At 43.3% G+C, this 21,207-nt stretch overlaps 1 protein-coding gene across 4 annotated transcripts in view; it reads left to right on the forward strand.

The window, feature by feature from the left end:
• The first annotated feature begins 940 nt into the window (after positions 1-940).
• sipa1l2 (signal induced proliferation associated 1 like 2) overlaps positions 941-21,207 on the forward strand; it is an 81,692-nt gene continuing 61,425 nt past the window's right edge. For all 4 annotated transcript variants that reach the window (XM_034100695.1, XM_034100697.1, XM_034100694.1 and 1 more), the window contains exon 1: positions 941-1,072. The gene's annotated coding sequence lies outside the window, so the exon portion shown is untranslated. The remainder of the gene's footprint in view (positions 1,073-21,207) is intronic.

Consider the following 21,207-nt stretch of genomic DNA (forward strand, 5'->3'; position numbering starts at 1 on the left):
ATTTGATAAAGCAGGATATTATACATACAGACGTATGTGAGGAATGGAATATTACATATTAGATTGAATATAAATGTAAAATGTACAGTGTGAGTTTAAGTCCAATTTTCTAAGAGAAGCTATGGAGCAGAGAGTTCTCTGCCAGCCAGAGGTGATTTATTATATATATATATATAGACATATTGCAGTAGGCAGGATTGCAAATGTATACAACTATACATGTACATTTGCGAAGATTAATCATTTGTTTCTTGTTGTCAAAACATTGATGGAACTTTTATGAGGACAACAGAAAAATAAGCAAAAAAACCCATTACAATTGCGAAACTGTGCTCCAAATGTAATGTTTTTTTTTCGTTTATGTATGCTTTGTGTTACTATATTTGACTATTTTTGTATACGTATCTCGTCATTTGCTTGTGTATATTTACATATGTATCTGATTAAAATGAAGTCTTGTTTTTTACGTGTGTCTATGTTTAAATAATATAGGCCTAGTTTATGGGGTATTTTACGTAGCCCATTGCACTGAAATGCAGTATATAATTATATAAATAATATACAAATTACAAATTACAGGGCTAGATGAAACATTACAATGCAAAGAGATATGAAGATCATAGTTTATTTACATACATTTTGAAAAAAACTTTTCTGCAGTTCACCAGATGGGGCCACTGTGGGCTTACATGGTTTATAGATGAACAAAGGGCTGTAGTGAATGTCACAAAGGCCACTGGACTTAAACAGGACAGGCTTATGACCTCCCTTTTTAAATGTAAATTAGTTAGTTATTTTCTGCAAAATATTAACCAACAAACCTATGATAAAATGTCTGTGGAGTGAGGTGCAGGCTGAGGGTGGGCGGAGCCTCTCTCGGTGCTGCGTGTTGTCACAGATAGGTGCTGGATGCATATTGCCACCGTCTGTGCCAATTCAGTCTGGAGGCTGACACCGAAAGGGAGAGATGCAAGCCCGGCTACCGCAGCTTCATCTGTTTTTTTAACCGCTAAGGATAATTAGCAACCTTAACAACTCTGCAACCTGGACCGGACAACGCTGACGTTGTAAGGTAATGACTCTAATGTAATTTCCTCCCTCCGAGCGGACAAACAAACTAAAAAGTATGGCTGTAGCTAAAAGTGAGGAGCGCCAGCGCTGCACACACAGGGAGTAGCGAAAGGTGGAGAAACTCACGGGCATTATCGATGGTAATAGTGAACACAAAGGATAAAGTTTCTTTCGAGCACCGCAGCATATGTAGACTAATGTAAGCGACACATATAGAACGACTGGAGAGTATAATGTTTCAGCTGTACCCTATCTATAGCCTATATTTGTGTCTATTCATGGTATTAGCTATGGTGTCGCTGACTTATATTTTACTTAGCTTTGTTTGTTTATCTACCACGAGCGTGTTAGCCTCGCGCATAGACAAATGCAATGCAAAAAACCATACATGTTTGCGTTCATATTAGATGAGGCAGGCTATAGAATGTCATTGCTGGTTTTTCTAAAATTCTCTGACTGTTAATGTTACTTTAATGTTGTCGTCATATTTTTGTAACATTGCTGGTGGTGGTGGTGTGCGCGCGGGGGTTAATTGGACTGGATTTGCAGGGAAATGTTTTTTGAATGAATTTGTCTAGTGGAGTGCTTTCATGAAAACGGTGGGGGGCGATAAAGGCATCATTGTCCTACTGGTCATGGATAATAAAGCCTTCACATGCTTACTGTAAGGTGAGGCCCATAGCTAGTCTCACGGGCCAAATGTAATTGTTGTGGGAAGCCCAGAGTGGAATAAAAACCATGTATGTAAACAGTGGTCAACGAATATAACACACCCCACTGTGCTTTACTGTTGTATTATGTCCATATCTGGTTTACTTTAGCAGCAGTGGGAGCTTTTCAGTAGATCCAGACAAAGGATTTCCTTTAACATTATATTTGTTTTGATAATACACAATCTCTGGCAGTCTGCTATCTGCTATGCTTACTGGGCTTCTCCCATGGCTTATTTGACATACAATGTTCTGTATACTCCACAGGGAGAGTAAACAAGTGAAATGTTGTTTGTCTTCTACCACCATATCCCTTTGCTGTCTTCCTGCAGGAAGTTTAGCCCCGACAATAACTAACTTCCCAATAAAGGGAAACAAATAGGCCCATTCCTGAGCTCTTGGCTAGCTAAAGCCACAACAACTATGTGCTCTTGTGTGTGAATGTACGTTTCCATTGTTTGATTTTTAGTGCTCTGCATTTCTGCCCTGCTGGCTTCACAGCTCCCATCTGAACAGATCAAGCATAAAGATTTATTTTCTCCTGGAGCGTTAAAATCAATAGGACACCATTATTTTTCATAGGGTTTTATGTCTGGGAAAGATTAGTTTTCCGGGGGGCTGTGCTGAACTAAGTAGGCACAGGAGTGCTTTAATGTGACTCCAGGGTGTTCATGGCCCGGTATAACATTTAACATATTTTCATTTAGCACCCAAAATGTTTGGCTTAACTCAAGCTGTCAGGTCTGCAAACCAGAAAGGCAATTTTTCAACTGACCGCTCTTTTGAATGAGCATTAAGACATCTTTAGTGATGTGTGAGTAATTTGCTGTTATTGTGCACAGAAGCGAAAACAATCCTATTAATCTGCTCATTCTCTTTGTCATCATGCAAATATTTAGTTGTTGTCAGTTTTTCAGTTGAGATCGGATATATGCCATTCCTCATTATTCCCAATGTTTAACTTAGATGATCTTCGAATTTTGAATGACTCTATCCTGTTGAATTGAAAAATGAATGTGTCTGTTACAGAAGGGAAAGCAGACCTTTTACCAGATAGATGAAAGCTACATTAAAGACAATATCTTCCTTAAATTAGATGAAAATGAGGCTGCATGTGTACCCTATCTCAACCTCTGCCAGCAGCGCACTCATGGAGGTAGACATATTCAGCAGCCATAATAATGACATCACAGTTTGAATAAAGATCTGTTGCATTCTGCCATCAATAGTGTGCAGACAGAGCCCTCAAGAAGAAATATGTTCTCATCTATATCTTACAGCGCCTTCTGCATGGCTAACCAGACAAAGGGTAATTGAGCCGGATAGATATGTCTTTCAAAATAAAGTTCAGAGCACAATGTGTGCTCAGCCAAACAATAAGGCACCTGTCATGATTGGCAGAGGAACGACTTCCTTTGACATGCCCACAGGCTATATCCACTTGTTATCATTGCAGAGCTGGTTAGGATGTCTTCTGGCCTAGTGGGCTTGGAGACGCCTGACTAGAGTTACAGCCGATATGTTGTGTTTGCCTATAAATACATAACCCTAACTAAGAACTGTGGGCCTTTCTTTAGATTGGGGAAATGACTTAACAGTACTGGCTGATTTTAGTCTTCTTGTTACAACACCTCTAGTGCGCCACAGTCTATCCCCTTGTTTGTCTCTGTTCCCACGGTGCTTTGCTACCGGTGTGCTGACTGGCCATGATTGGGAGAACAGTAGAAGGGGGAAAAACATCTAACGGACTTAGTTTCAGACCACGTTTGTTAGGGGTGATGCATTTCTCTTCATTGTACTAAAGAAGCATGCCAAACCATGTGGCGCTGCCCTTTCCAACAGATCCCACACCCTATGCATGTGACGGGGATCAGGCAGCCTGCTCTGGTCTAGTCTGTGCAGGCTGACTGACCGGCTGGTTTGCTAGCCATGATTCACAGTTGGCCTCCCAACAAAATCCTGTTGCTTCAAAACCAACCAACCAGCAGACAGGGGATCACATGCTGCCTGCTCCTGTTGTGAGAGTCAGACTCTCTCGCCGTCTTTTTTGTCAGCCTTTGTTTTGATAGCAGTCTGGATTTATGGAAGGACCTAAGCCCACTCATCACTGTCAGGAAAAGCACAGATGCCGTCATTAGGTCGACGTTTTTTCATGAATTGATCTCCTGTTCCACTAGGAGTCCGTTTGTGATGGATGTATGTGGTTTACTGAGCAATGCCCATAATGTACAGCACAGACGTATTTCTCTTTAGATTTGGGCTATCAGCTAGATGTATAACACTGATGATCACTTAGAGCTTTTAAGAGCTCATCATCCTGAACACATTTCCGGTTAGGGATTGAAAGTAACTATACACAAAAGGATTTTCTGAGGAAGGCTGAAGCTAACCAAAGGATCTTTAACCGCTCCAAGGTCAGCATGTTGGGTTTTCTTAGTCATCCATCATTTTTGTCTGCTGTGCACATTATATGACCACTCATGTGTAAGTGTAATAGCCTTAAGACGGCATGTTAACAGCTTGCTCGGGCGCTGGCGTGTGTCACATGTGTTCCGGAGAACCACAGGAAGACGCCAACAGCCATTCAAAGCAACGTATTTCTATTCTTTATGTGATGTGCACAAATGAGCTGTTATAGTTAGTCTGTGGCCTGTTTTGTTTGCTATTATCTCAGTGAAATTGGTTAAAATAGCTGCTACACCAAACCATCCCTTGTGTCTTGTACGTCTATTATTGTTTTCGGCTCTTTAATTTCCCACCCTCTTGCTGCTCATCCAGGAGCATTTGAGCGAAAAAGCAGCACTGTGGCTGGAGGGGAAGCTGCTGGATGAAGCAGATGGTGACGTGACAGAAGTCAAATGCTGATCGCGCCACTGCTGGTGAGATTCATGTCAACCTCTGGTGACACACAGCTGAGACTGAAGGACTGAGGAAGAGGTGTTACGCGGGGGCAGAGGAGAGAGTAAAGGTTTGGGCCCTCTGATGACCGCCTTTGCGATCACTGCTGGCTCGCATGCAGCTCGACCATTAATGGAAAAGATGAAATATCATTAATTTATTGATGATAGATAGTATGCTTTGCAGTATCCTTATTACAGCTGTTTTCAAGCCCCGTTGTTACAGTGCAGATGGTTAATGGATGATTTGTTGCTTTCTATCCACGGATTAGTTACTATTACAGCTGGATCTGAAAGGGAAATCTTATGACCGGCTACTGTTTAACGATGACCTTTTCAAAACCTCACATTATTTGCTGGACTAAGCTCCTGCTTACACATGACTGACAGACGGAGCTACAGATGATCGCACCATGGCGGTGGCTTGATGTAGCCATGGCAGACGACAGGCTTTAACTATAAGATATTTTTCTATCTCAAAGAAAATCAATAATCCTCTAGATAATCTCTATGATTTGCAAAATGTGGGTCATCCCATTTTAAAATGAATATAGAAATGAAGGTCTTTGCTGTTCAATCACCTTATCCCATTGGTTATTCATACTGGGATAAAGTAATGCATTCTTTTGGCTTGATCATTAGGTTAAACAGCAAGATGAAGGCGAACTATAACCTGGTTTAATCCATTACAGTCTGATTGTATTCTACACTGACAGCTTAAGGCACCACAGATGCCAAGAAGTTCATTTTTATACTACTTTCCTTGAACGACACGTTCCAAACATGTGTTCCTTCCAGCGCATGTACTTTTGGTGCCAGTTAGTAACATATTCATCACAATTTGTTTTTATCGCACATGATGCAAAGCACCAAACCGTACTGTTATATTGGGGCGTGTGAATCAGCTGGTTCAGTTCTTCTAGCGCATAGCCAACTGGGAAATAATAAAGATTATTTAATATTTGATTATGTATAATAACGGGACAACGGGACCCCAATGGCTGCATGGCACTTACATCCTGTGGTTCTCCTTTAATAAACAGGGAGAACCATGTATTATTCCTGCTGTGAACACACAATGGTTTTATTATTTAACACATTTCAACCCATTGGATCAATCTTCTAACGATGTCCCTGCAAAAAAGATCATGTTCATGCATTATGGATTTGCAATAGTCAAGCAAATAGGAAAATGTGTCTTGCCATGATGAATTATGTCTGCCCCTTCTCTTCCCATGGGGACCCATTAGTGTCCATATCAGGAATGTTGGGGGAAAGGCCAGTGAAGTTGCTGACCCTCCTTATATGTTTTGTCTACGTGTCTGTCACTGGGCTACAATGGGGAGAATGAATGCTGGCCAGTCATTAACCCGATTGCCACTGAGTCCAAGGACCAGTCCTGACCCATGGGGTTAACTCCGACTGTGTTCCCCTCAGTGGGCCCAGACAAATGGGACAGCTGACCTCTGGTCGCGGCCAGCCTCCAATGGGAGATAAGAAGGGATTTGGTTTAGAGCCGATGCATACCTCCTTCCTACTGTAGCAGAAAAGAATGGGCCGTCTGAATAAGCAGACAGGCCTGGGTGTGGGTGACAGCCAGGAACCTGACTGCATGCCATTCTGCCTCTGTAGACTTTCTATGATTCTCTGTCTATTCATTCATTAAACGCCACCGTAGTAGATGTGCCGGGTATTGAACTTCAAAATGAGCAATACGTGATACATAAAGTTGAATTCATGAAAATGTAACCAATAAGTTCCGACCTTGCCCCCTCTCAAACTGTGTCAGTTTGATGGTTACAAGGGATATATGGGATAATTTCACACTTAATTGGTTTATTTATGTATTTTTCCTCTATTATCTATAGGACTATATATTTTATAATCTCTATCTAGGTAATATTAGCCATTTTCGGCCCATTTAAGGTACGGTAAATTAAACCAGGTATTAATAAAATGTAGGCTATTTCTGCACGTATTCCCCGTACTAACATCTGCGCCCTTGATTGTCAAATTGACCCTGGGTGAGCCAAGGAGCAAATGGCCAACGGTTGACTTGTTTTGAAGCGTAAAAGCACGCTGACGTGTTTCTGATGGAGGTTGATTGTAATTAACAAGTCAAATGGAGCAGATCCGTGACAGATGTGCCATCAAGTGCTCAGCTTTAGGGTGTTTGCATGTGTGTGCGTGAGTCACTGAAGCATTGCTGCCGGAGCCAGTATCCTTCACTTAACCTCACCAGAGCACTGCAGTGCTTACACACCGTTGTTGAGCATGGGTCTATGTCGAAACTACATGAACAGCAGGATAGCTTCGATAATACAATGCTACTTTGTGTTGTTGTGAGACGTTTTACTTTGTCCAAGTTTTCTGGGTATCAGCCGTTTTACAGGAAGGAACTTTCTCCTAAACAACCCTTTATCGAGCGTGAGAAAGTGTCTGTTTTGTGTTGGTTGCTTTCATGTTGCCTGCTTACTGACATGAGACGAATTAGAAAGTCCTGTCATGGTCTGTAGCCTGTCATTGTGTTTTTTTAAAGTGCTGACGAAACTTGTTGGGAGGAGGTTGTTACCCTTGTTTGTGTTTCCACTGATCCATAAAGTTGATAATGAGTTTAGTTTACCGAATGAATGTGGTTTACACTGGGAAATCCCCGAGCTAAAACAAAACTTTGGCCATTTGCAGTTTTATTTCAAGTGTGTATATCACGTTAGTGTGATGCAAATATATTATCCCGATTGTGTTATTCTTTCATTTGACAGCAGCAACAAACCGTCAAAATCTCTTAAATGATGGCTTGGACATTTTTATTTGTTCATTTTCACCGAGCTTCATTTTGTTTATATAAACATTATACGTTTATATAAACATTATACGTCCTTTCAATGCCTTTGAAACAGGAATATTTTTGTCTCTTAGTTCAGTTCAGATACTTAGAATGATGCACACCATTAAACCAGGACATTAATGTTGCCCTTGTATCAACTTACTGGAGCACAGAAATGCCTGTACACGATGTTGCCTTTGGCCTATTCATGTAACTTGCTGCTAGCGAAGACATAGATGTCTGACTATTTGAGACAAGCCTGGGATATTGGACTTACTGGTGTGTATTGGAAACCTTTTCACACAAAGTGGAAGGGAAGTCTAAAGCAGAGAGGAGCTGAACTGTGCGGCGCTGGCACTAAGCCCGGCCCTTCCTTGTACTGTGGGCTGCTGCTGCGGCGGTATGATGTGTTTAAGGAGCGCAGGCCCAGCCAAGCAGAGCTAATTCAAAGCTAGAGTAGTATATTCCATCTCACTTGTTTTCCCCCCTCTTTCTTAGCGACATCATTTGGACTAGCCTTCCTTTTATGCGATTTGTAAAGGCTGTTGACGGAGGATAATGATCTAGAGTGACAGTGGCCTGATTTTTTTTTTTCTTCTCTTGCTTCTGTAATCTCACTGTCTGTCAATGTGGAGGAGATCAACCGCTCCCCTCGTCCGCTGAAGTGTATTGAAAGCTTCTGTGGATGTTTGGAGGTTAGCCACAGGGGGTGGGATCCGCAGCTACAGGGGCAGCACATTTGACACTGAGTGCTGGCCTTTATAAGGGTTTATAGCCTTAGAAGAAGAAGGAGCGAAGGAAGGGGAGATTGCGTAACACCGTCAGGCAAACAATGTCCCAGACACTATGTAAGGATCCTAAGAAGAGGTCTGTAATTCCTACAATGCCTAGCAGCTACACTGTGTGTTCATTCCCTGCTTACCTTCCCCGGGCTATGTTTACTGGAAGCCCTCGGATCCTCTCTAAAATGTAAACAGCGCTGTAGGGCCACATACAGTTCAGCTCGGAGCGGCATGCCAAAACACAACGAACACACAACTGCTGGATACACAGCCAGGTGCTGCATATCTGACCACAGGAGCAGCTGTATAATTACACTGTTCTCATCCGTCTCCAGATAATCTGTGTTTAGGTAGAGCACACCAACACCAAAGGTCAGAGATCAGCTTGATGATGATGGATTTACTTTTGTACTTACTTCTTCCACAATGCTTCCAGAGTTTGCTTGATTGAAGTCTTTGCAGATGAAACATTTTCTTATTTACACGACTCTGAAGAAATAAGGTTACAGCACAACAATAATCAAAAGCATGTAAACGCACACATTATCTTTTCCCTCTGGGCTAACAGAGCAGACTCCCCAGTTAAACCAAGGCCGCTGATATGTTTGATGACCTCATGGATCGCTGCTGCATCATTGCTTTGTCACCTCAGGGTCGTCGTCGTCACATTGCAGGATCAACAACATACCCACGGCTCAGTTTACAATAAAACATATGATTGGTTTGCAAACATTGTATCATGGATCCTAAAACACACACACTTCACCATGAGCCTCTGCTTGATAGGATTTCCCCCCAGAGTCCAATACTGGAGCAATGTGGTTGTTATTGATTTAATATGGATAGAATAGTACTGTGTGCTTTTTCAGGTACAAAAGTAATGGTGGGAACTCCAATATTTCATATTTCTTAGGATGTATTTCAAGGTCAGACTCAAACTAAATGCAAAAAAAGAATTGTTCTGTCGGAGTAAGATTGTATTTATAGCAGCTGCCTGTGGGAGTCGTACGTCTTACTAAACCCTGCTGGATATATACCACTGCTCTCCAATCTACTAACATGAAAGAGAGATTTTCCTCTTGATTCTGCGGCGTAGGTGACCCCGAAAGCATGTTGTACAGCTGCCAGTGCCTGGTGCCCTCCTAATGCTGCCATCTTGATGACATTCTTCAGAGCAGGCTGCAGTTAAGAGATAAGGAAGTGAGTAATAAGGGAATATGTGCTTATTTGGGAATCTGTTGTAAAAGTCTGGCCAGCTCTGTGATCGAAGTCAGACACCATTCCTGTGAACATTTTTTATTTTGCCCCTGATCTCCAGTGAGTAAGAAATACATTTAAATATACTCCTTTTTATGTTGGTCTTAATTGCATAAATATGAATGCCAATGGACTCTATGCATGTACAAAGGAGGTCTCTAGAGGAAACGCTGCCATAGGCAATCCAGCCGTACTCCTTAAGACTGTCGAGACGTTTGTTTTTCGTTCTACTCCCATCCCCCGCCTCATAAGAGTACCTCATCAGATCGTTGGCCTCGATCAGTTCTGAAGGTCAAAGGTCACTCGATAACTGAGAGCCTGCCCGTCGGGTCGCATCAGTGCACATGGCTGCTGGTGGAGGAATGAACTCATCCGCACTCATCTCCCTGGACACCTTTTCCACATTCGGGAAGGGGGATGGTATAAGGAGGTGGGGACAAGAAAAGACAAGATTTGAGGAGGGAGAAAAAAGAGCATGCCTATCCCTCCTCTCAACACGCGTTTAAGAATCTCTCTGCGTGTGCACGGAGATATTTCACAGGAGATGATGACCTTGAGGAATGGGATATGTGTATGTACTGTATGCGTTTGGAGTTTTTCTGTTTATGACAGCTGACTCCTCTCTAAATCAGTGAGATCAAGGATGTGCTGCTGAGTGGCAGCAGAGAGGGAAGCACAGTTTAGTGCTCAGTATTTCCCCAGATGCTTTCAGTGTGTCATTAACGTTATTAATCTGGACATGGAGACAAAAGCACACAGTGTGATTGTGAACATGTGGTTGTCTGCGCACGTAACACCCCGTGCAGTTGTGTGTGTTTCGCTTAGGTGCGCGTGTGTGGGTGGCTCTCAGTGGGAGGTTAGTCTTTGACACCCTTTCAGCCACCACACCTCCCTTAAACACACCCACCACATGCCATGCCAGCTGCAGCTGTTGTGCCTCAATGCTAGAGATGTAGAAAATTCCTCTTGCTCTGCAATTAGAGCTGCAGATTGCTGAATAGCACACATAGCAATGTCCTAAAATTGCTCTTGGTCTCCTTTTCTAATCCGGAGAACACTGAGTAAATAGAAACTGATGAGTGTGAAACGTGAATAAACGGGCCCTGTCTGCCTGCAAGTTGACAGACTGTGTTTTGTGCAGGCTGCTCCTTGTGATGTGCTGTTACCCCGGTTAAAGAAACCAGAGGGTGGAAAAAGGCCTCATTGATGGGGTGGGTTTCTCACGCCTGACTGAGAATGTTCGCTTTCCATCGAGTCAAGTGGTGCATTGTGATCCAACCAAAGAAATGCAAATATATAGAACAGATGTATTATTTCTTTTTTGCCCGTTTAGTCAGCAGGAGTAATCCCTCACGCCGGTGAGGATTGTGTGGGGTGCACTCTGGGTGCAAGACTGAAGTGTTAACAAGGGAAAAGCCATGTCACCCTGGCACATGTGATGGCTGCCTGCCTTTCAGAGCCCTTCTCTCAATACGGCTAGATGCTCAGGCTAGATAAATGGAGGCTTTTGTGGCCTTTGCCAGAGGGAGAACCACACAATGATGGACACACACAGAGCAGAGCAAGGTCTTTTCCAGAGAAAACAGCTAAACGCTGCATTTCTACACTCCCCCCGTATCTCTTCCACTTCTACACTCCCCCCTCTTTCTCTTCCACTTCTACACTCCCTCCTGTATCTCTTCCACTTCTACACTCCCCCCTGTATCTCTTCCACTGCTACACTCCCACCTGTATCTCTTCCACTTCTACACTCCCCCCTGTATCTCTTCCACTTCTACACTCCCCCTGTATCTCTTCTACTTCTACACTCCCTCCTCTTTCTCTTCCACTCCCTCCTTCACTCTCTCCTGTCTCTCACTTTTATTTGCTTCCTGAATCTTTTCCTCCTCCATGAGAACTGAACCTTGCTCCAATAATGTTTCCATAAACGGGCTGAGGGAATGGAAATAACTCTGACTGGTTCCCATTGCCTCCCTGTATCCACTCTCCCCCGCTAGCAGTGGCTTTACAGGTCCGTGGACAGTACTTAAGCACACATCCCTTAATGATGCATAGTGTTTTACACTGCTCTGAGCACTAGCAGAGTGCACATTTTAAAGCATTCCAAACGCCCGGACACAGCAGCCTTTTATATAGCTGTGCTACTTCATCCCCCCCCCCCCCCCCCCCCCCCCCCCCCACTCTCAGGACGGTTGTGAACATGATGGAGCTGAGATTGGTGTTCTGCCTGGTATTGAACCACTGTACATCTTTCAATATGGCCAGGATACGCCGGCTCAGAATGACTAGTTATTGTGCTCCTTCGCTTGAACCTGTCATCTCTTGTTATTTGAGTGTTCTCCTTCCTTTCTGTATCCTTTGGAGTAATTTTTACTTTCAGCACAGCCGTTATTTTCCAGCCCTTATCTTTTCGATCTGTTCCCTTCCCCTTTGTGACTATGGGCACATTGTTGTCTTAACTTTCACAATGTGGCCGTCTGAGGTTTTACATGTACATTTGCATGTTGGCTGTTGCTTACATCTGCAGGCCATCCTGCCGGGACTGGGCAATCTCTCATGTGGGAACAGATGTTTTTGATGCCACTTGTAGGGGGGAAAAGCTTTGAAAGTGACTCCATAGAAAGAGATGCCAGCTGCATGGCAAACTAAGGGCCGCCAAGTTCTCAGGAATTCTATCGGAGCCATTTCTCTCTGAGCTTCATGGGCCTGTGGAGAATAAGAAGAGTTTTCACTTAATCAGACTGTTCCCTTTGGAGAAGTCCATTAATTACAGGAGGAAGATGCTGCACTGCAACATATGCTACAGCTGGCCATGGACTTCAGTTTGGGAAAAATGTCTATCTTGTTGTTGTTTTGGTATCTAGAGTCAGAGCACAATCTTCTGAATAGATTCCCTTTTGTTTGTAGCTTTCCACTTTCGCCAGATGTTGTGCAGGCATCTTTCATGCTCATCTAAAAACACTGGCAACGTTTCCCAAACTGCTGTTAACTGTATGGATTCCAGTGTCAACTTTCCTTTGCTTCCTGACTTCATGCTCCCTTTGCACAGATCTGTACGGCAGCACCTCTGATCTGGCATCCAGAGCGCTCCCTTCTGCCAAATTTCCAATGAAAACCAGCTTTCTGGCCAGGATCATTATTCTCGTGCTAATTTTAGCCCCTACCATCGTCAAGAAAAAGCCTTATTATATGCCCTATGGATGGAGCACGTCATCTGTGCTGCACACAAAATGTGCTGTGGGTGTCTGCCAACTTTTGCCAAAGTATAGTTTGGAGTTTGTGGTGGCAATGCTGGTATTCTGCCTCGGGAGTTTCTACAGATCCTGTTCATAGGTAATGAGAGAGTATGTGCAAACTCTAAACAAGACTTGGATAATGACTTAACTACTGAAGACATCCTCAATGTTGTAGTGTTCAAATATGAATCCATTAGAGTGCTTTGGAGTGTGATTACAGCAACATCAATTAAGTTTGCTTCCTCATGTACAAACAGATATAACGTTGTTTGGACTGATGGCAGAATGTTTTAAAAAGTACTGTGCTGTTAGTGTGCAAGTCTTGTTCTCAACCCTTTAGGCTTGCAATCCCTTGACACAATGCAAAATCTGCCATGTCTAGGGATGTCAAAATGGCACACGTTTAGTATTTGATACCAGGGACATTTGTTGCCATGTAGAATAAGAAATATTTGCTTTGATGAGGAAAAAAGATTGGCATTAGTAGTTATAAGATGCTAAGTGCAGGTGTTAAACGTTAAACAGGTCAAATGTCTTTTTGAGGTTACTATGGAAACATTGTTTTTAGTGGTGCAGGTCCGATATTAGGAATTATGACGTCATCCTGATAAACCCGATAAAAGTATTAATAGCCCCGATAATATACAATATATTTTTTGGGTAAAAAAAAAGAAAATAATACTGCGGTGTGGGTGGATTGGGATGAGGGGCGCTTGTTTTTCACTCGGCTCCTCCCGTTTTGCCAGTACTGTGGTGTTAGTGGTTTAGGAAGAGGGGAGTTTTTCACAAATCCACGCTCCCTAATTCTCTCTCATGCCTGGCTGTGACGTAAATGGTGTGCGGCCGTGAAGCCAGGACAGTAAACAAACATGTCGTCGGTAGTATGGGACTATTTAAAAGTTTCAGAGTTAGATAGTTCGCTTGCTATTTGTATTAACAATGCAGAAGTTCCACGAGGAGGGAAAAAGGCAACGAGCTATAATACTTCCAACCTGATTAGTCACCTGAAACATCGCCATCGCTACGATGGTGTGTTAAGCGTACGAAGACGCCTGCGCTGCTAAACTAGCGGCGAATCCAAAGCCAGCTGCAAAGGCACCGGGGCTTTTACCTATCGACGAGGCTTTTGGCAAGAAGTTTGCCAGATTTGTCTGAGAAAATAAATATGGTCACTTTGAAGAGTCAGAACTGTTCTTGGCTTTGTTTTGTTCATGGTAGTAATGCTCATGTTATTTGCTCACTACTAGTCATTTTTTTACCACCAGGTGTGCAAAAACTACAGGTACATTTAAAATATATATATTATATTATTATCGGTTATCAGTATCTTGAGAAGCAGGAGGGTATCGGTTTCAAAAAACCAATATCGTGCATCCCTAATTGTTTTTATAAAAAACAATTTTTTAAGTTTCATCTCAAATTGTTACCATCTTAATACTGTTTTTACTTTCGCACAATACTAATTTCCTACACAAATGTGCCTAAATGTAGCAGTTAGCTCGAACAGGACCATTATGGCAACTAGCTCTTCGCCTGCCAATTTCTAAACCGTTTATTTAGTTAACAATGTAGCATCATTATGGCAGTGTAATGGGTTGTCCCTTGGGAGCCTGGATAGTTATAAGATTGAGCCTCGAGTCCTGATTCCCTGTATCTGCATGTACTCATGTTTTAAGGTTTTTGGCATCAACTTATCTGAAGCAGAAGTATGTTCTTGTATCTTCCCTAGTAGTTACCATAGAGTAGTTTTGTTGTATTATTTTACATTATTTGTCAAATGTGCTTTCTTATTCTGTTATTATGTAACAGAATAATAATGATGTCCTGATTTGTCAGATGTAGCTTATTCTTGGTGGGTCCCCAAATTAGTGGACGACTGTGATCATCTTGGTTCACCTTTGTTTCATTGTGGTGTTTTCTATTGCTTTAAATTCACCAAATCACCCCTCGTCACTGTGCTGCTCTCTGCTCCTCTCCTTTCTCTGACTCAACTTTCTGTCTTTGTTCCGAAGGGAGGTCTGCTGTCACTCAAGGCTGTCATATGCAGTATAAGTTGCCTAGCAACAACATGAAGGGATGCGAAGGCTCTGTTTACTCTCCACCCCTCCACTTCATATGCCAACTACCCCCTTCCAGTCTTCCACTTTCGTAGAGATGGAGTGGCATGGAGGGGGGGGGCAGCTCAGCCTCCTGCTCTCTGATGAATTCAGACAACAGATACGGAACAAACTGAGAGGAGGAGAGGAGGTGGAGAGAGAGAAGAGGAGGTGGAGAGAGAGAAGAGGAGGGGGGCGGAGAGGGGAGAGAAGTGACATTCAGAGATGCTGTGTCTGCCTGTTGCCTGCCAGCTGCTTTCCCTCCCTTCCTCTCTGCAGGAGGAACAGGCCATTTCCCTAAACAGCCCCTCTCCTACTCTGCATCACTAAGGAGAAACTTGCCTTCCCACAGCATGCCGTTATCAGCTGGACTAAAAATACTGGACAGCAAATGTATCACATGCCTGGCTATCGTCACGCCCTCATGAATGAGGGCTGAATCTAAGCGGATGCAGGTGCCTTTCGCTCTTGGTAGATTATGAAATGTTCCCCGGTGGAAGTAATCAGGCAGAAGCCCTAGTTCCTTATCACATTATGCTGTTTTAACTAGGTTAGTACTAATTATGAAGCAAGCCTCAATGGCTCCCATACTAGCATGCAGAGCGGGGCTGTCTCACCAGGTTGACTGTACAACGACAGGATTTGCCCTCTGGGCTTTTCGAGTAAGAACAAGCTCCAGTAGGAGTGTTTGATTTAAAAACGTAAAAGTCGTACATATTTTAGTGGAAATGTGGAAATGTATTGTGATAATACTTTGAACAAGTAAGGGAATACATTTATTACATATTGATGTATATGATGAAAACAATCTTTTAGACTTCTCCAGTTGAAATGAATATCCAATACTAAAGCTTAAAGGCAATGTTAAAAGATTTTGGGATGTACACATTTAGACTCTCTTGCAAAGACTATGATACCCCACTCATGTATACATACAAAGCTCCAGCCGGTGAGTTAGCTTAGCATAAGAACTGGAGACAAGTCAACTACTACCAAGACTCTGTCCAAGGTTTAAAAATAAAAAATCCATATAGCAGGACCTCTAAAGTTCACTTAATAACATGTTTACCAGCAACTACTACATCTGTTATTTCATTGAAACATCAGAAGTGTAAAAAACCATATTGTGGTGTTACAGGATGTAGATGTGCTCGACATTCATGCTAAACCGTATACCTTATGATCCAAAGCAGGCATCTCATCTTTTAAAAATGTTGAAGAAAGGTTTTGTCATTTTGAAAAATCAACAAAAATGTTGTGTCCAGAAAAAATCCCAAATACGTTTCATTTCCGAACTGAATAAAAGAAAATATACTTTACATTCCTCAAAGAAAATTCTCTTTAGCCACTACGAGTACATTTCTTTCAAAAGCAACATTCATCATTGTATATATTTTGTTAAATCCGTCAAAACTCTGCACTCTGCATTTGAAAGATGAGCTGTGAAAGATGTTGTTGTAGTGTTTGTTTGTCGTTTTGCATGTGTATCCGTTTGTGTAATGACTACCCTTGGTGTGTAAATTACCCATCAGACCCGGACGTCCATGTGCAAACGAGCAGCGTTTGTGGGATTGTGTGTTTCTACACAAGCCCTGCTGCACATGTGTGTAGGCTGATGAATAGTTTGCTGGGATGCAGTGACAAGAACTCTTAAGTGTTACCTCCTGGGGCTTCCCACTCTTCAAATAAAACCCTTTTCCTTCCCCTTAGTTTGAATCAAAGCTGAGAACCTGCCTGCAGAGGCGAGATCAAAGCAGTTTGTGGCACAAAGACCTGTACTTGCTGCCATTCATACAGCTTGATTAAAGTCTGTCACTTCCTGCTATTAACATGCTCCTACCTCCAACCAGAGAGAGCAAAGTAGTCATCAGGAAGTGGTTAGTGACACTGTTTTAGTGTTTTTCCAATTAAGCTCCCCGAAAGTCAATTATGTTGCACTACACAAGGAGAAATCTATCATCAAAACTCATTTACCTCACAGAGTTGTTCTTTATTTACCCTGTTTATGCATCTTAAGAAGTTTGACGTCTTCAGAAATAACTGGCGTCACATAAACACTCGCACACATTCTTCATACCTATAGTTATTGTAAAGCACAAGTGTAGCTTTTAATGATGGTCATATAGTTGTTCAAAGTGCTTTGCTCAGAAGTGCTTCAGTGGTAGTTGAGAAGGGTTTTATAACAGTCTCCACACCCGCATTTCAGCCATAAACCCTTAGTCACAAGACTGCTTCACTTTCACAATGATATAGGGCCGTGACACACTGGGCTGACCTCAAACAACAAGCGGCATCAAAAAGCAACTGATCAAACACTTCATGACAGAACCTGACGTCTTGTCGAATTTGAACATTTCAAAGAATAAAGCTAAAACCAGCGGATCCGTGCTTGCATAAGAGGAAATTGCTACTAAGAAGTCTGTATGTAATAGTAAAACAATTACTTTTTCTCATACATTTTTTAAAAATAATTAGGGCTGTTGCCATCGAAGTCGATTAGTTGGATCATTTGTTGTTTTTCCCTTTTTTTTGGTCAAAATGAAAGGATCTAGATCTCCTCATAAAGACACATTGGTTGTAGACTTGGTCATGACATGGCAGAAAAGTCACACCTACAGTCTGTGTAGACCAGCAGGCGTCAAGGGCTGTCACCACTCTGGTGCCTTTCCAAGCTGATAATGGTTGCAGGCACCAGAAGAAAAGGGATTAAATAGTCAAATTTGTTTTGAAACCGCAAATTGGATGTTTTTTTGTGTTGCATTTGCCTCTTTTTCTGAATGCAAGCATTGACTTTGCCAGTTGCAACTTGTAATATACCACTTATCTTGTTATTCCCCGCCGTGCAGGTGCAGAACCGACATGACTGGGGCTTGCTGTCTGTCAGCTGCAGTCTCTGATGCGTCACGTCTGCTCACCAAAGCTGCACTTGAGCACACTGCCGTCATTCTTTGTTGCCGCTAATTCTCCGGCTTGCTGTGTGTAGGCCCTTAAACCCACAGCTGTTTGCAGTGAGGCATCAGAGTATAGCGCTCTGCAGAGATGAACTCTCATACACTTTTCTTCCTTGCTTCTCCTCCCCTTACATCCCTCCTGTCTGTTTCCTAGCTCTGCTGGAGGTAAAGATATGCAGGCTCAGCATATGGCATGTGCTAGACGGATTATCAGTTTTAAAATAAGGGGCAATTCTCCCTCTCTGGTTGTGTTTTTTTCCTCTTACCTTAGTGTGTTTAAGTCATAGTTAGTCAGACAGACTTTTGTACCAAGCTGTGGTTCAGAACAGATAAGTGGATTCCTCCATCTCCCGTTGCTCCAAATGTAAGCACTCGTAAGGAAGGGCACAGGATTGGCATCTTTTCACTGTGACAATAGCTTTTCCCCCTCTTTTTCCCTTGTCCTTCCTGTCAGCCCAAGGAGCTGTGAATGTCACGGCCCACCCCTTCCCCCCCAACCACCAACTTCCAACAGTTCCCCCACCCAACACAGCCACCTACTTTCCTTTACATATGCTAATGTATCATTCATTCTGTTGGTGGCTTGGTCACAGGGGGAGGGAGAGGGTAGTGAGCATTAAGGGGCAGCTGTATGCATTTCACTATATTGACTCCCCGATGGCAGGCAGACTCTTCCTTATTTTACTCTTAGCTTCTTTTCAGTCTATTTTTCTCCATTTTCTCCCCGGACGTGTTGTTGGGTAAAGGCGCAGAAGGAAGGCTTGTTTATTTTCGAGGCTTTCTGCTGTGGAGTGAGGCGGGTTCCTCTCAACAAGTGGCTGATGGATTTATTAATGCACTTGGATAGCATCTCCACAGTGGGCTCATTAGCACAGCGGCTCGCATGGCTTTGAGTCGTCTGCCTTTAGGATTTATAGCTCTGATGAAAATGGATTCTCTCAATCAGGTAAGCATGGCAACAGTTGATACCTAATGTTGGTTTTCATTCAACGGCCTCGAAGGAAACCATTTAAAGGCTAAATAATGCATATTGACCTCAGTTTGACTTGAATCTCTTAAGTGAGCATATTGTTGTTTTAGGCCAATCGTATGTATGTTTGAGCACTCTAGCCTCTGGGGAGTATCACAAGAGGAATTTGTGATTCTGTGTCTCAACAGAAAGATGTTGCAGGGTGAGTAAACCCGTGATTCATCCGTGTTTACTCGTGTCCTCCCCACCCCTCGCATCCTCCGGTTGACTAAACCTCTATCCTGTGTCAGCGGTGGAACCTCCAAGTGCTGCCCTGAAGTCCAAATGTTGTATCTTACGCCAGTCTTCTGTCAGCAACACTAGTCCGAGGCTAAAAAACAAACTTTGAAAAGAAAATGTGTGCCGCGGTTGAAATAAGGGAGATACGTTTCCGCTGCTCTGAGGTTGCTCTGCTGGTCAGCATTTGCTCCTGCCTGAGTGATGTGTGTGAATGTGTTTGCGCATTAGCGTGTCATCTCTCAATCTTAGCAGTTTCACAGTTTACCTACTCCTCTGCTAATGTGACTTTTGCGGCTTTCACACCAGCGCTTTTCCCTTTCTAGCTCAGAGCGGGAGCTTTTCTGGTTCAGCTCCGGTTTCCCTTTTCTGCTCCCGCTCTGTTCACACCGCCCAGAGCTGCCGCTGCTGCGTCATGACGTCACCGTTTACGTGCCTGCTTCATAAAATCCAAACCGCGCGGACATCCCTCACATCGACAACAACAACAATAATGGTCGATTGTATTGAAGCGCTGTTCGCTTTGGTTATCCTCTTACGAAACGAAATGGAAGGCATCAGACGACTTTACAAGGGACGACTTTACTTGGAACTTTACAAACATCACACGCAGGCATTTTGTTGTTGTTCAGAAGGTTGATCCCGCCCATGCCCCTGCCCCCGCCTCGACGTAAGCGAAGCCGCGTCTTAGCTCCGAAGCTCTTGCCTCTAGACCGACAATTTTTTGGAGCTGGAAGTGAACCGGATTCCGGAGCTAAGAGGCGGCGCCTCTGCGGTGTGAACAGGAAAAACCGGTACTTTTCAGGCTCTAGCTCCGAGCCGGAGCTGAAAACGTGTTTGTGTGAAAGGGGCATATGTGGACTCTTACTGACCGTAGCAAAAGGAGAGGCAGCCCAGAGCTTTCGATCCAAACTCAAAGAATCTTTTAGCAGCTTCCCTTTTGTAAAGCGAGCCCTCTTCTCACCATCTCGTCCCTCCTCTCCTTGTTTTCTTTCTCTCTGTTCCTGAGAAAGTGCACTCTGCTGTCATTGCTTTGGAGGTTGCAGGGTAAGCAGCATGCTGAGGGAGGATGTGTGCTGATGGAAATAGATGCTAGTTTTCTTCTGGAGGCCTGCTGGGCCGCATCAACCCTGCACTTCCAGCTCTGTCCCACCATAGCACTGAAAGCTGGTGTGGCTAGCCCAAGTTCGGGGGACAGATGGTCCCTTTTGGAGAAGGGCCACAGCCCAGTGCTCTGTGTTTGCGGGGCTCCACTAGAGCAGCCAAAAACAAACACGGCCTCCTTCTGTCGGGAGCATACAGAAGCTTCAGTCTGTGGGACCTGAAAAGGCCGTGGGAGTGACATCTAAAACTATGCATGTGCGTCTCAGTTGTGATACTAATGCGGCTTGTTAATGTTATCTGACGTACAACTAAGTGCTTCGTGGTAGCACCGCTAGCCACATTTCTAATAACACGCTATTCCATTAGTCATATTATTCGGTGTTCATTAATTTTGTATCCGAGTTGGGACTCTCTCGCTGATCCTTTACCAAGTTTACAACCTCACTTAAATCTTTTAACTCAGTGCATCGAGGGGCTCAGTTTGCCGCAGTGCTGTACTTTCATGTGTGTATAAACTGGCAAATTCTGTAGTCCTGTCTATTTAAATTCTGAGATCACCCTGAACCAACTAAAGGACAATGGCAGTGTGCTGCCTGGCAGGCGCTGGGCACACAGCCAGCTGGCAGGGCCACAGGGTAGGAGACTCCCATTTTTAGTGGAGCCAGGAGAAGGCCCGTCTTTCTCCCACACTACTTTGTGCTGCTTTTATATGAGACCCACTCCAACTCAAGAACAGGGGCTCTTTTCTTTACAAAACGTAACTTTACCGCATAGTTCTGCCCTACACCTCGTCAGTGTGATTATTTGAAGCTAGCATCAGAGCTGTGACTGTGGTTAAGCTCCTACTTGATGGATTGCTGTTAGTAATTATATTAATCTTGGCCCGTAAAGATCTTCATTCCAAAGCTGCAGTTGTAAATTGTACGTTTTATCAACAGCTGTCATCTTAATGCACTACCTGACATTGGAATTTAGAAATTACACAAGAAGGTATACTTTTTTTGCAATAGAAATACTGCGTGAAATGACT

Source organism: Pseudochaenichthys georgianus, chromosome 15, assembly GCF_902827115.2.
Source record: "Pseudochaenichthys georgianus chromosome 15, fPseGeo1.2, whole genome shotgun sequence".
NCBI classification, from domain to species: domain Eukaryota; kingdom Metazoa; phylum Chordata; class Actinopteri; order Perciformes; family Channichthyidae; genus Pseudochaenichthys; species Pseudochaenichthys georgianus.